The sequence below is a fragment of the Stomoxys calcitrans genome, chromosome 3 (assembly GCF_963082655.1).
Source record: "Stomoxys calcitrans chromosome 3, idStoCalc2.1, whole genome shotgun sequence".
NCBI classification, from domain to species: Eukaryota; Metazoa; Arthropoda; class Insecta; order Diptera; family Muscidae; genus Stomoxys; species Stomoxys calcitrans.
In genome coordinates, this window is record NC_081554.1 from 142,184,089 (window position 1) to 142,197,051 (window position 12,963).

Consider the following 12,963-nt stretch of genomic DNA (forward strand, 5'->3'; position numbering starts at 1 on the left):
CACAAGATTCGGCCCGTCCGAACTTAGAACGCTTTTACTTGTTTTTTCTACATTGTGCCATACCCACCACACTATGTATATAAAAATCTATTATGAGATTGGAATTAAAAAATGCTGTAACATAATACGTTTAGATGAAGATTTATGAAATATGTTGAAAGGAAAAAACATTGCTGGGGTTATTTTTCACATTTTGTTTGGTTTTGTTTGATTTTGTTTCTTCACTAGTGAAGCTTTGTATGAAAAACAAGTATTTAACAATGAAATTTTAACGAATTTTCCTTTATCTGCTAAGCTAAGCTCTTAAAATAAGAATGCTACTTTGTTGTTGAACGTATTGCCTTTGGAAAAGCACGAAAGTAATTTTATGTGTTTATACTGTAGTTCCTTAAGGGTACTCCAATGGCATTCAACAGTATGTTGTTGTAACATAACTGTATGTTTTTTTAATAAAATTGTTCATTCTTCCGATAGAAAGGAAATGCCTTTAGTTAACTTTGTAAAGTATTTCCTTTCAAATAAACCATCTCTTTCTTTGCACTTTTCCGACTAAATGCAATCAACTTTGTTGGTTGATGAACACATCACTATGTACACAATGCCACTAATAAAGCGACCTTATGTGTACGGCTATAATATAAATCCTTCAATGGTCTTCACTCTAAGCCTATGTTCCGTTTCTTTTTTGCTAGCTCTACTACTGTGCCATTATTACGGATAGTTATCATGGCTACCTCATCACTCTTACACTGAACGATGCGAGAAAATTTAAATGTCTTTTATGTTACTCTTGCTGCAACGTAAAAAACTAAGCTTATACTAACAATTTTGCGGAGCACAGTGGTTGAGTCTATATGACTAGTTCGGTGCTTTCGAATCTCATATATGTTTAACAAATTTTCTAATGATTCGTTTATATATCGAACATGAATTTGACTTACAAATGAATTAGGTGTACAGATCAATCTCGATGAAAATTGGAGTGGTAGAAGAAGTTCATGAGTGTACCTCATATTCCAAAATTCAAAAAACGGACAAAAATTGAGACGTCCATTGGCTTAAAAAGTCAAATTTGGGGATCGATTTATATGGATGATGGGATTTTGGGAGGGCATAAATGTACTTTACATACCAGAAATCAGTTCAATCAAGTAAAAATTAAGAGAAAGTACCAAATAATCTCGCTTACGTACTCGTACAAGTTAATGCACTCATAAAAATGCTTATCTAAAATTAACTAAATAGTAACCTCGAACAAGTAAAAAGGCGTTAAGTTCGGCCGCGCCGAACTTTGAATACCCATCATCTCGAGTGTATATATAAACCACATTTCGTCATAATCCGAAGAAAAATTCATAATTTATGCCCCTATAGCAGCTATATCGAAATATGGTCATCATTATTCAATTTTGTAGAACAAAATATTGGTCTTTTTGGTAGATCGTCTTAGATTTTTTAGACGATCAAGAATATATACTTAATGAGGATGGAAATGGATGTTTCGATGTGTTGCAAAAGGAATGACAAAATGAATACACCACCATCCTTCGGTGGTGGGTATAGAAAGAAAATTAACGTCAGGAATTCCGTGCTGCTTACAAACTCCGTAATTGTTTTCCATTCCACGCCCCTTAGTTTATGTCTGGCGTTGTGTCCCCACCTTTACTGACCTCCTGCTTGCTTCCTTTCATTAATAGCCTCATCTTCTCTCATTCCGGATTTCCCCATTGGATTTTTGTCTTCCTGCCGACCGTTTCGCTGTTCCACATCACTTATTCAAACGTTAATAATTTCTATTTGAAATTTTTGAAGAGGTTGGGCACAAATTGGTATACAAACAATATAAACAGCATAGAAGCGTTCGTAGCCCGCGTTCTTAACTCGGACTGCGTTGGCCCAAAAAGCTTCGCTTTAACCAAGCAAGTTGACGGCAGTCCTCTGGCCTTCACTGCCAAATCGTCTGCATTTTAATTTCCCCCTTACTCCGCTATGGCCCGGCACCCAACCTTTCTCACAAGGTCGAGCTTTGCGCCCCTGGGAGTGTGGATAGTTACAACGAGCTTTTCGACGCAAAGTGCAACGTAAAGATGTCCCCTCTATATCAACACATCATCGAAAACCGTTCGTTTACAAGATGATTCACTTGGGACCTATGATCTGGTGGAATTCTACCGGATTCACAGCCGATATATATGACAGCATAAGTCATCTAATCTCTGTTATGCTTTTTCAACGACCATCTTCCTAATCCGCGATGGCTGTGGCGTCCCTTTCGAAGTCGCAGTCCATTTATTAAGACTCAGAGGCCGAGCGGGCTTCCCTCGTTCCTGTTCCGGCTTCGTCTCCCTCCGCAGGACACTGTCTGGAGTCTCCATTGCAGGAGGGCTGGCTTGGTCTTCCCAGAGTACTTGAAAGCGGGGAGCTCTTTATCTTCTTCAGGCATTTAGAAGTGTTATGCACTTCGGGAGATCTGATTCTCTTTCAAGCTTGCGTAAAAGTGCTTGGAATGTCAGTTCTATTCCTTCCAGCATGCTGCACTTTCGCCCGATTGCACAGCCGGGGCATATATCTCTGTCTTCTTCGTCGTGCCCCGAATCGGTTTTGCAATGAATGTGTCATTGACACTGTCGCTATCGGAATCTGAATCGGAAACACCACTTTTCACCACTTAAAGGCTGGGGACGAGCTGCGCAATTGTTTTCCTATTCAAACATACGGATATTTTTCTTTGAGGAGCGATGTGAAAATATGTCCGCAAAACTTTTTACATTACTCTTCATTACTGAATGAACTATGTCTTTCTTATACCCTCCACCATAGATGGGGGGTATACTAATTTCGTTATTCTGTTTGCAACTACTCGAAATATTCGCATGAGACCCCATAAAGTATATATATTCTTGATCGTTGTGACATTTTATGTCGATGTAACCATGTCCGTCCGTCTGTACGTCCGTCCGTCCGTCTGTCGAAAGCACGCTAACTTCTGAAGGAGTAAAGCTAGCCGCTTGAAATTTAGTACAAATACTTCTTATTAGTGTAGGTCAGTTGGTATTGTAAATGGGTCATATCGGTCCATGTTTTGCTATAGCTGCCATATAAACCGATCTTGGGTTTTGACTTCTTGAGCCCCAAGAGTTCGCAATTCTTATCCGATTTGACTAAAATTTTGCACGACGTGTTTTGATATGATATTCAACAACTGTGCCAAGTATGGTTTAAATCGGTCAATATCTTGATATAGCTGCCATATAAACCGATCTTGGGTCTTGACTTCTTGAGCCTCTAGAGGGCGCAATTCTCATCCGTTTCGGCAGAAATTTTGTGCAACGGCTTCTCTCAACATACGTGTCTGATATGGTCTGGATCGACCAATAGCTTGATACAGCTCCCATATAAACTTATCTCTCGATTTTGCTTCTTGAGCCCCTACAAGACGCAATTCTTATCCGAATGAACTGAAATATTACACAATGACTTCTATAAAGTTCAGCATTCAATTCATTTATGGTTCGAATCGGACTATAATTTGATATAGCTCCAATAGCATAAAAGTTCTTATTCAATATTCCTTGTTTGCCTAAAAAGAGATACTGCGCATAGAACTGGACAAATGCGATCTATGGTGGAGGGTATATAAGATTCGGCCCGCCCGAACTTAGCACGCTCTTACTTGTTTTGTCTCCCTACAAATTCTTCGAATTTTAAAGTAACGAAATATTTAACAAGTAAAAGCGTGCTAAGTTCGGCCGGGCCGAATCTTATATACCCTCCACCATGGATCGCATTTGTCGAGTTCTTTTCCGGCATCTCTTCTTAGGCAAAAAAAAGGATATAAGAAAAGATTTGCTCTGCTATAAGAGCGATATCAAGATATGGTCCGGTTTGGACCACAATTAAATTATATGTTGGAGACCTGTGTAAAATGTCAGCCAATTCGAATAAGAATTGCGCCCTTTGGGGGCTCAAGATGTAAAATAGAGGGATCGATTTATATGGGAGCTGTATCGGCCTATAGACCGATTCAGACCATAATAAACACGTATGTTAATGGTCATGAGAGAATCCGTCGTACAAAATTTCAGGCAAATCGGATAATAATTGCGACCTCTAGAGGCTCAAGAAGTCAAGATCCCAGATCGGTTTATATGAGAACCAACTTGTACTTTATTTGACATAGTTGTTGAAAGTAACAATAAAAAACGTCTTGCGAAACTTCAGCCAAATCGGATAGAAATTGAGCCCTCTAGAAGCTCAAGAAGTCAAGTCCCCAGATCTGTTTATATGACAGCTATATCAGGTTATGCACCGATTTGAACCATACCTGGCACAGTTGTTGGATATAATAACAAAACACGTCGTGCAAAATTTTATTCCAATCGGATAAGAATTGCGCACTCTAGAGGCTCAAGAAGTCAAGACCCCAAATCGGTTTATATGGCAGCTATATCAGGTTATGAACCGATTTGAACCATACTTGGCACAGTTGTTGGATATCATAACAAAATACTACGTGCCAAAATTCATTCAAATTGGATAAGAATTGCGCCCTCTAGAGACTCAAGAAGTCAAGACCCAAGATCGGTTTATATGACAGCTATATGAGGTTATGAACCGATTTGAACCATACTTGGCACAGTTGTTGGATATCGTAACAAAACACGTCGTGCAAAATTTCATTCCAATCGGATAAGAATTGCGCACTCTAGAGGCTCAAGAAGTCAAGACCCTAGATCGGTTTATATGGCAGCTATATCAGGTTATGAACCGATTTGAACCATACTCGGCACAGTTGTTGGATATAATAACAAAACACGTCGTGCAAAATTTCATTCCAATCGGAAAAGAATTGCGCACTCTAGAGGCTCAAGAAGTCAAGACCCCAAATCGGTTTATATGGCAGCTATATCAGGTTATGAACCGATTTGAACCATACTTGGCACAGTTGTTGGATAAGAATTGCGCACTCTAGATGCTCAAAAAATCAAGACCCAAGATCGGTTTATATGGCAGCTATATCAAAACATGGACCGATATGGCCCATTTACAATACCAACCGACCTACACTAATAAGAAGTATTTGTGCAAAATTTCTAGCGGCTAGCTTTACTCCTTCGGAAGTTAGCGTGCTTTCGACAGACAGACGGACGGACGGACAGACGGGCGGACATGGCTAGATCGATATAAAATTTCACGACGATCAAGAATATATATACTTTATGGGGTCTCAGACGAATATTTCGAGTAGTTACAGTCAGAATGACGAAATTAGTATACCCCCCATCTTATGGTGGAGGGTATAAAAAGCTTTTTGCTGGTACAGGACTCGAGGTCGAGACGTTTGTATTGAAAACACACGCTTGTACCACAAAGATACACTTCCACTGGTGACACATTGTATCTATAAATAGAATATGCCAAACCTTAGAAAACGAGCTTGCACATCCTTGACGAAAAAGATTAAAAAATGTTTTGTTTTTGTGTTGTTCGCAAACACTGAAAGGGGAAAATAGTATCAGCGATTCAATATTAGCGATGTAGATGAATGCGTAAAGAGTCTGCTTTGTATACAGAAGTTTCTTGGGTCAAATTTCGACTGCGATATACGGTAAAGTTTTGTTTAATTGATAATTGCAATGTTTCATATTAAATTTTTCTTCCTTAAAACACCTGAGCAATTGTGAACGTGGGGTTGAAGACAGGCGGTACTAAATGTGTTTGCACTAAAGATATTTCCGTTGATTTCCACTTGGAGCAGATTTAGCAGATTTAATGCTTGCTTGTTAGTTCATATTTTATTTGAGGACATTAAAAATAATCTAATACTAACTAATAATCTAATACTATCAAAAAAAAATCGTAGATTTTAAGAAATTGTTGAACTCATAACGAACATTAAAATCAACTGAAGTTTAGCTGTTCGACGTGTTGCAAATTTTGCCCATGATTCAAGTTTAAGCTCAATGATAAGGATACTCCTTTTTATAGCCGAGTTCGAACGAAGTGAATTTTTTGATGGTCTCGCCAGGATTCGAACCTAGGCGTTCAGCGTCATAATCGGACATGCTAACCTCTGCGCTACGGTGGTCTCCACGTGAGATGTTACTGATGTGAAATTTGCATAAAATATACTGCAATACTCATAAAGTTTTAAGGGGGTTAACATGCTTGCTTTATTAGAGAAACACCCAAAACGACTCCATACGCCATCTAGGAGCTGTAAGTAAAAAGAAAAAAAAAATAATAAAAACAAGTAAGAAGGCGTTAAGTTCGGCCGGGCCGAACTTTGGATACCCATTACCTGGGGTATATATGCAAACAACCTTTCGTCATAATCCGATGAAAAATGCATAATTTTTGACCCAATAGCAGCTATGTATATCGAAATATGGTCCGATTTGTGCCAAATTATATCCAAATATAAACCGATCTGAACCATATACGACACGGATATCGAATAGCCGAACATAAGTCACTGTCAAAGTTCAGCGAAATCGAATTATAAATGCACCTTTTAAGGAGCCAAGACTTTAAATCGAGAGATCGGTCTATATAAGGCAGCTATATCCAAATCTGGACCGATCTGGGCCAAATTGAAGATGGAAGTCGATGGCCCTAACACAACTTACTATTCTAAATTTCGGCGACATCGTACAATAAAAGCAAAAAACCGATCTAGGCCAATTTGTAGAAAGATGTTGAGGGTCCTATAAACTCACTGACACAAATTTTGGCAAAATCGGACAATAAATGTGGTTTTTATGGGCCCAAGACCTTAAATTGGCGGATCGGTCTACATAGCAACTATTTCCCAATCCGGACCAATCTGGGTCAAATTGAAGAAGGATGTCAAAGGCCCTAACACAACTCACTGCCTCAAATTTTGGCAAAATCGCATAAAAAATGTGGCTTTTATGGGCCTAAGACCTTAAATCGGCGGATCGGTATATACCAAGATATTGTCCGATATAGCCATCTTCAAACTTAACCTGCTTAGGGACAAAAAAAGAATCATCCTTCGGTGCGGGTATAATACATGAAAACGTGGTAAGTTCAGCCGGACCAAATCCTAAGTACCCACCACCATGGATTTTGAAAAAAAAAAAAAATATACAAAACAAATAAAACCGTGCTAAGTTCAGCCGAGCCGAATTTTATATGCCTTCCACCATGAATCGCATTTGTCAGTTCTTTTTCCGGTATCTCTCTTTATGCAAATATATGATTAAAGGACAGAATTGCTATGATATTAGAACTATAATATCATGTTATCATCCTATTCGTACAATAACTAAACTGAATGATGGGGACCAAAATAAAAGTCGTTTCAGTTCAAGAAGTAAAATAGGGAGACCTGTTTACATGGGAGCTGTTTAAGTCTATGAACTGATTCAGACTATAACTGACACGTTTGTTGGAAGTCATGAGAGAAGTCGTTGTACAAAATTTCAGCTAAATCGGATAATATCAAGTCAAGATCCCAGATCGATTTATATGGCAGCTATATCGAGTTATGCACCAATTAAAACCATATTGTGCACAGCTGTTGGGAGTTATAACAAAACCTTATTGCAAAATTTCACCCAAATCGGATAAGAATTGCGATCTCTAGTGGCTTAAGAAATCAAAACTCAAGATCCGTTTATATGGCAGCTATATCAGGTTACGGACCGATTTGAACCATACTTAGCGTAGTTGTTGTAAGTCATAACTAAACACCTCATGCTAAATTTTATTCAAATCGGATAGGAATTGCGCCCTCTAGTGGCTGAAGAAGTCAAGACTCCAGATCGGTTTATATATCAGCTATATCAGGTTATGAACCGATTTCAACCATACTCAGCACTGCTGTTGGAAGTCATAACAAAACACCTCACGCAAAATTTCAGCCAAATAGGATAAGAATTGTGCCCTCTAGCGGCGCAAGAAGTCAAGACCCCAGATCGGTTTATATGACAGCTATATCAAAACGTGGACCGATATAGCCCATTTACAATCCCAACCGACGTTCGATAATACGAAATATTCGTGCAAAATTTCAAGCGGCTAGCTTTAGTCCTTCGAAATTTAGCGTGCTATCGACAGAAAGACAGTCATCGCTATATCTACTTAAAATGACATGTCGATCAAGAATATATATACTTTATGGGGTCTTAGATGAAGATTTCGAGGAGTTACAAACAGAATAACGAAATAAGTATACCCCCTTCCTATGATGGAGGGAAGAATAAATTTAGTTGAAGGCCATAATTTTATTCTACATATCAAACTTCCGTCACACCAGCAAAAATTAAAGCTTCTGGGAACCCAACAAGAACGATCGAGAGATCACTTTACATGGGAGCTATATTAGGTTATAGACCGGTTTGGATCGTATTTGGCAACATTGTTGGAAGTCATAACAAAACACTACATGCTCAATTTCAACCAAATCGGACAAAAATTGCGGCTTGAAAGGATATTTATATACTTTACTAGTTGAACCGAGCCCGCTCCGCTGCACCTCCTTTTACTTTATGTGCAACAAAATTATCCTTTGAATATTTATTTACTCCATTATTAAAAGTCTTTATTTCAGCTCGATATTGTCATGATTTCCGATTTAGGGGTGTTTTCGGGGGTGATGTGGTCCCTTAGACTCTAGGCCCAAAAAGAAATATCAGCATCGTGCTCTTTTCTCAAATACCATTTATTTAAACCCCATATTGCCGTCTTCAAACATTTGGCCCCAAAATTTTTACTCTTTGTGGGGTGTTTTTTCGGGAAAGGGGCTATGCCCCAAATACATGGTCCCGCATTTGGACATCAGAATCGTATTCTTCTCCCTAATACCTTTATTTGAGCACCATATTGCGATGGTCAGTAAATAATTGTTGTTTGTGGGGTGTTTTTTGGGAAAATAGACCCGCAATATCTTTTATTTGGACCCCACATTGACGTGGTTGGTAAATATGCTTGATTTAGGGGTGTTTTGGGGAGTGGGGTTGTCTCCCAAACGCTTAGCCCTGAAAATATATCAGCATCGTGCTTAACTTTCAAATATCATTTATTTGAACCCCATATTTGCATTGGCCTACAAATTAGATATCAAATTCGTTTTCTAATTTTAAATACCTTTTATTAAAACCCCTTATTGCAAAAGTCTGCAAATATGTCCGGTTTAGGGTATGGGCCCTAAAAACTATCATATCGAGATCCCCTTCCTTTAAGACCCAAAATGTCATGGTGGTACCTTTCATTTGAGCCCCATATATGCATAGTCGGCAAACATGACCGGTATCGGGGGGCGGCCGTTCAGTGACTGGCCCTGAAAATATATATCAGATTCGTGTTCTTATTACAGCCCCATATTGGAATGGTCAGCAAATACGTCCTATATGGGTGGTATTATGGGTTGGTAAATATGTCCGATTTAGGGGTGATTTCAGGTTTGGGGTGGTGCCCCAAACACTTAGTCCGACAATTGGATAGCAGATACGTTTTTATACCCTCCACCATAAGATGGGGGGTGTACTAATTTCGTCATTCTGTTTGTAACTACTCGAAATATTCGTCTGAGACCCCATAAAGTATATATATTCTTGATCGTCGCGACATTTTATGTCGATCTAGCCATGTCCGTCCGTCTGTCCGTCCGTCCGTCCGTCCGTCCGTCTGTCTGTCGAAAGCACGCTAACTTCCGAAGGAGTAAAGCTAGCCGCTTGAAATTTTGCAAAAATACTTCTTATTAGTGTAGGTCGGTTGGTATTGTAAATGGGCCATATCGGTCCATGTTTTGATATAGCTGCCATATAAACCGATCTAGGGTCTTGACTTCTTGAGCCTCTAGAGTGCGCAATTCTTATCCGATTGGAATGAAATTTTGCACGACGTGTTCTCTTATGATATCCAACAACTGTGCCAAGTATGGTTTAAATCTGTCCATAACCTGATATAGCTGCCATATAAACCGATTTGGGGTCTTGACTTCTTGAGCCTCTAGAGTGCGCAATTCTTATCCGATTGAAATGAAATTTTGCACGACGTGTTTTGTTATTATATCCAAAATCTGTGCCAAGTATGGTTCAAATCGGTCCATAACCTGATATAGCTGCCATATAAACCGATCTTGGGTCTTGGCTTCTTGAGCCTCTAGAGGGCGCAATTCTTATCCGATTGGAATGGAATTTCGAACGACGTGTTTTGTTATGATACCCAATAACTGTGCCAAGTATGGTTTAAATCGGTCCATAACCTGATATAGCTGCCATATAAACCGATCTTGGGTCTTGACTTCTTGAGACTCTAGAGGGCACAATCCTTAACCGATTTGAATGAGTTTTTGCACAAAGTATTTCGTCGTGATATCAAACAACTGTGCCAAGTATGGTTGAAATCGGTCCTTAACCTGATATAGCTGTCATATAAACAGATCTGGGGATTTGACTTCTTGAGCTTCTAGAGGCCGCAATTCCTATCCGATTTGGCTGAAATTTTGCATGACGTATTTTATTTTTACTTTCAACAAATAAGGTTCAAATCGGTTCATAACCTGATATAGCTGCCATATAAACCCATCTGGGATCTTGACTTCTTGACCCCTAGAGGTCGCAATTATTATCCGATATGCCTGAAATTTTGTACGACGGATCCTCTCATGACCATCAACAAACGTGTTTATTATGTTCTGAATCGGTCTATAGCCCGATACAGATCCCGTATAAATCGTTCTCTCTATTTTACTTCGTGAGCCCCAATGGGCGCAATTCTTATACGAATTGGCTGAAATTTTACACAGGTCTCCAACATATAATTTAATTGTGGTCCGACCCGGACCATATCTTGATATTGTTTTAATAGCAGAGCAACTCTTTTCTTATATCCTTTTTTGCCTAAGAAGAGATGCCGGAAAAAGGACTCGACAAATGGGATCCATGGTGGAAGGCAAATTTTTATTTTTAGGTTACTCTAGGAGAGCACACAAAATTTCGCTTAAATCGCACAACCCATCACCCAGGGCCCCAAATTATTTAAAAATTGTCCACAATTTTGGCAATATTAGTTAATAATGTGCTTTCAGTGACCCTTAAAGTGAAAATCGGGCGAAATACAAATATGACAGCTACATATAAATCTGAACCGGTTTATATAAAATTCACCTGTAATATGAAACTAGCTGGACAGGGCCCGCTTCGCTGCGCCTTCTTTCACACTCTTATTTTATGTGAGCCCTATACGGTCACGCCTGGAAATTAGTCCTGCTGGGGGTGCTTGTATAGCTTTTCAGATATTTCGCGCCAATGTTTACATAATATTGGTGATTTTCCCCAAATGCCTTTCATTGACGCCTTACATTGCTATTTTCGGTAAATTTGTCCGGTACGGGGGTGTTTTTGGGCGAGAGGCGAATTCCCATATATCAGATTCGTGCTCTGGTCTCAAATACCTTTCATTTGAGTCTCATATTGTGATTATTGGTTTATATTCCATTTGGCTGGTGGCTTTGGAGGTGGGGCGGCCATGTAGATATCTCACCCTAAATGAGGAGACTAATTCTATATTTAAGTTATTACAAACAAACTAAATTTCGCTGTAATCACCCCAACCATTTCCGAGATCTGGCGTTTTTGAAAATAGGGTAAGGGGATGGTTCGCCCATTAAAGTTTGGATGTTAGATCTACTTCATTCTCTTGGAATTGTTGGTGCATTGGAGTAGCCAAACTCTTTGACCCGAAAGTGGATATCGGATTCATACTCCACTCCCAAAAACCACATTAGAGTTACATATTGCTATAGTCGGTATGTATGTGTATAGTTTAAGGGAGAGTTTATGAGGTGAGGCTTCGCTGAAACTCTTGGCCATAAAACAGATACAGATTTGAGCCCTTTTTTGCCATAATCCACTAATATGTCCAGTTTGAGGGGTATGCAGGGTGGGGCGTCCACCCACGTACTTAGCCCTAAAAAAATATCAGCATCGTGCTCTACTCTCAAATTTATTTAATTTGAGCTCCAATTGCCATTGGTTAAGGGGAAGTTTATGAGGTGACACGACCCCCAAACATTTTTTAAATTCGTTTTCTACTATCAAATACCTATTATTTATCGCCATAATAGGCAGCATGACCGGTTTGAAGGGAGTTTTGTTAAGCCCCATAATGTCAAGCAGTTTGTAGGAGGCTATTAAAATATTCAGGGTCTCGTTCAGATTCACACTTATTAATTGTTTTGTATTGGTTATCTACATTCAAAATCATATTTCAAAGCGACCATTTTTTTAAAGATCCGCAGTAAATGAATTTTACTACCAAATTTATTTCTCTTCTATTCTATCCTGATCGCCCTTCATATATTATTCTATATATTACTTTTAATTCCTTTTTTCTGTGGCAGGATAGGGGGAGGGGATTGCAACCTGACACGTCCTTCCATTCGAGTACAATATATTCTCAGTTATCCTATATGAAAGTTTGGCTTTGCATTTATTGGGAGGAGAGAGGTGTGTCCCCCGACGCTAAGAACTAAACAACAATTTATTTGAGTCTTTTATTTTCGCAATCTACTGTCCTGCGGAACGGTAGGACGTGACCCAGATACTTGAATCCTTATACCAACATTAGATTGATCGAAATATACTATCACAGACCTTTGTTTTAAATGACATATTATCCCAATCAAACTACAGGTCCTATTGTAGGGTATTTAGTGGTTGGGTCCCAGACTCTGTCCCAATTGTGCATACCAGACTCGTAGTCAACTCCCAAACCCCTTTCATTCGATACCCCTTTTGTGACGTTGGACATTTATGCCCGTTTTGGGGGTTGGGGAGGCCTCGTTGACATCTTGAACCAAATTCTTATAACAGATGTGTACTCAGCTTTCAAATATTTTTCGTTTGATACCCATATTGTCCCAACCGGTAAAAATGTCCTGTCGAGGGGTTTTGGGAGGTGGGGAGGCGCCTCAGACAACAAGGAATAAAT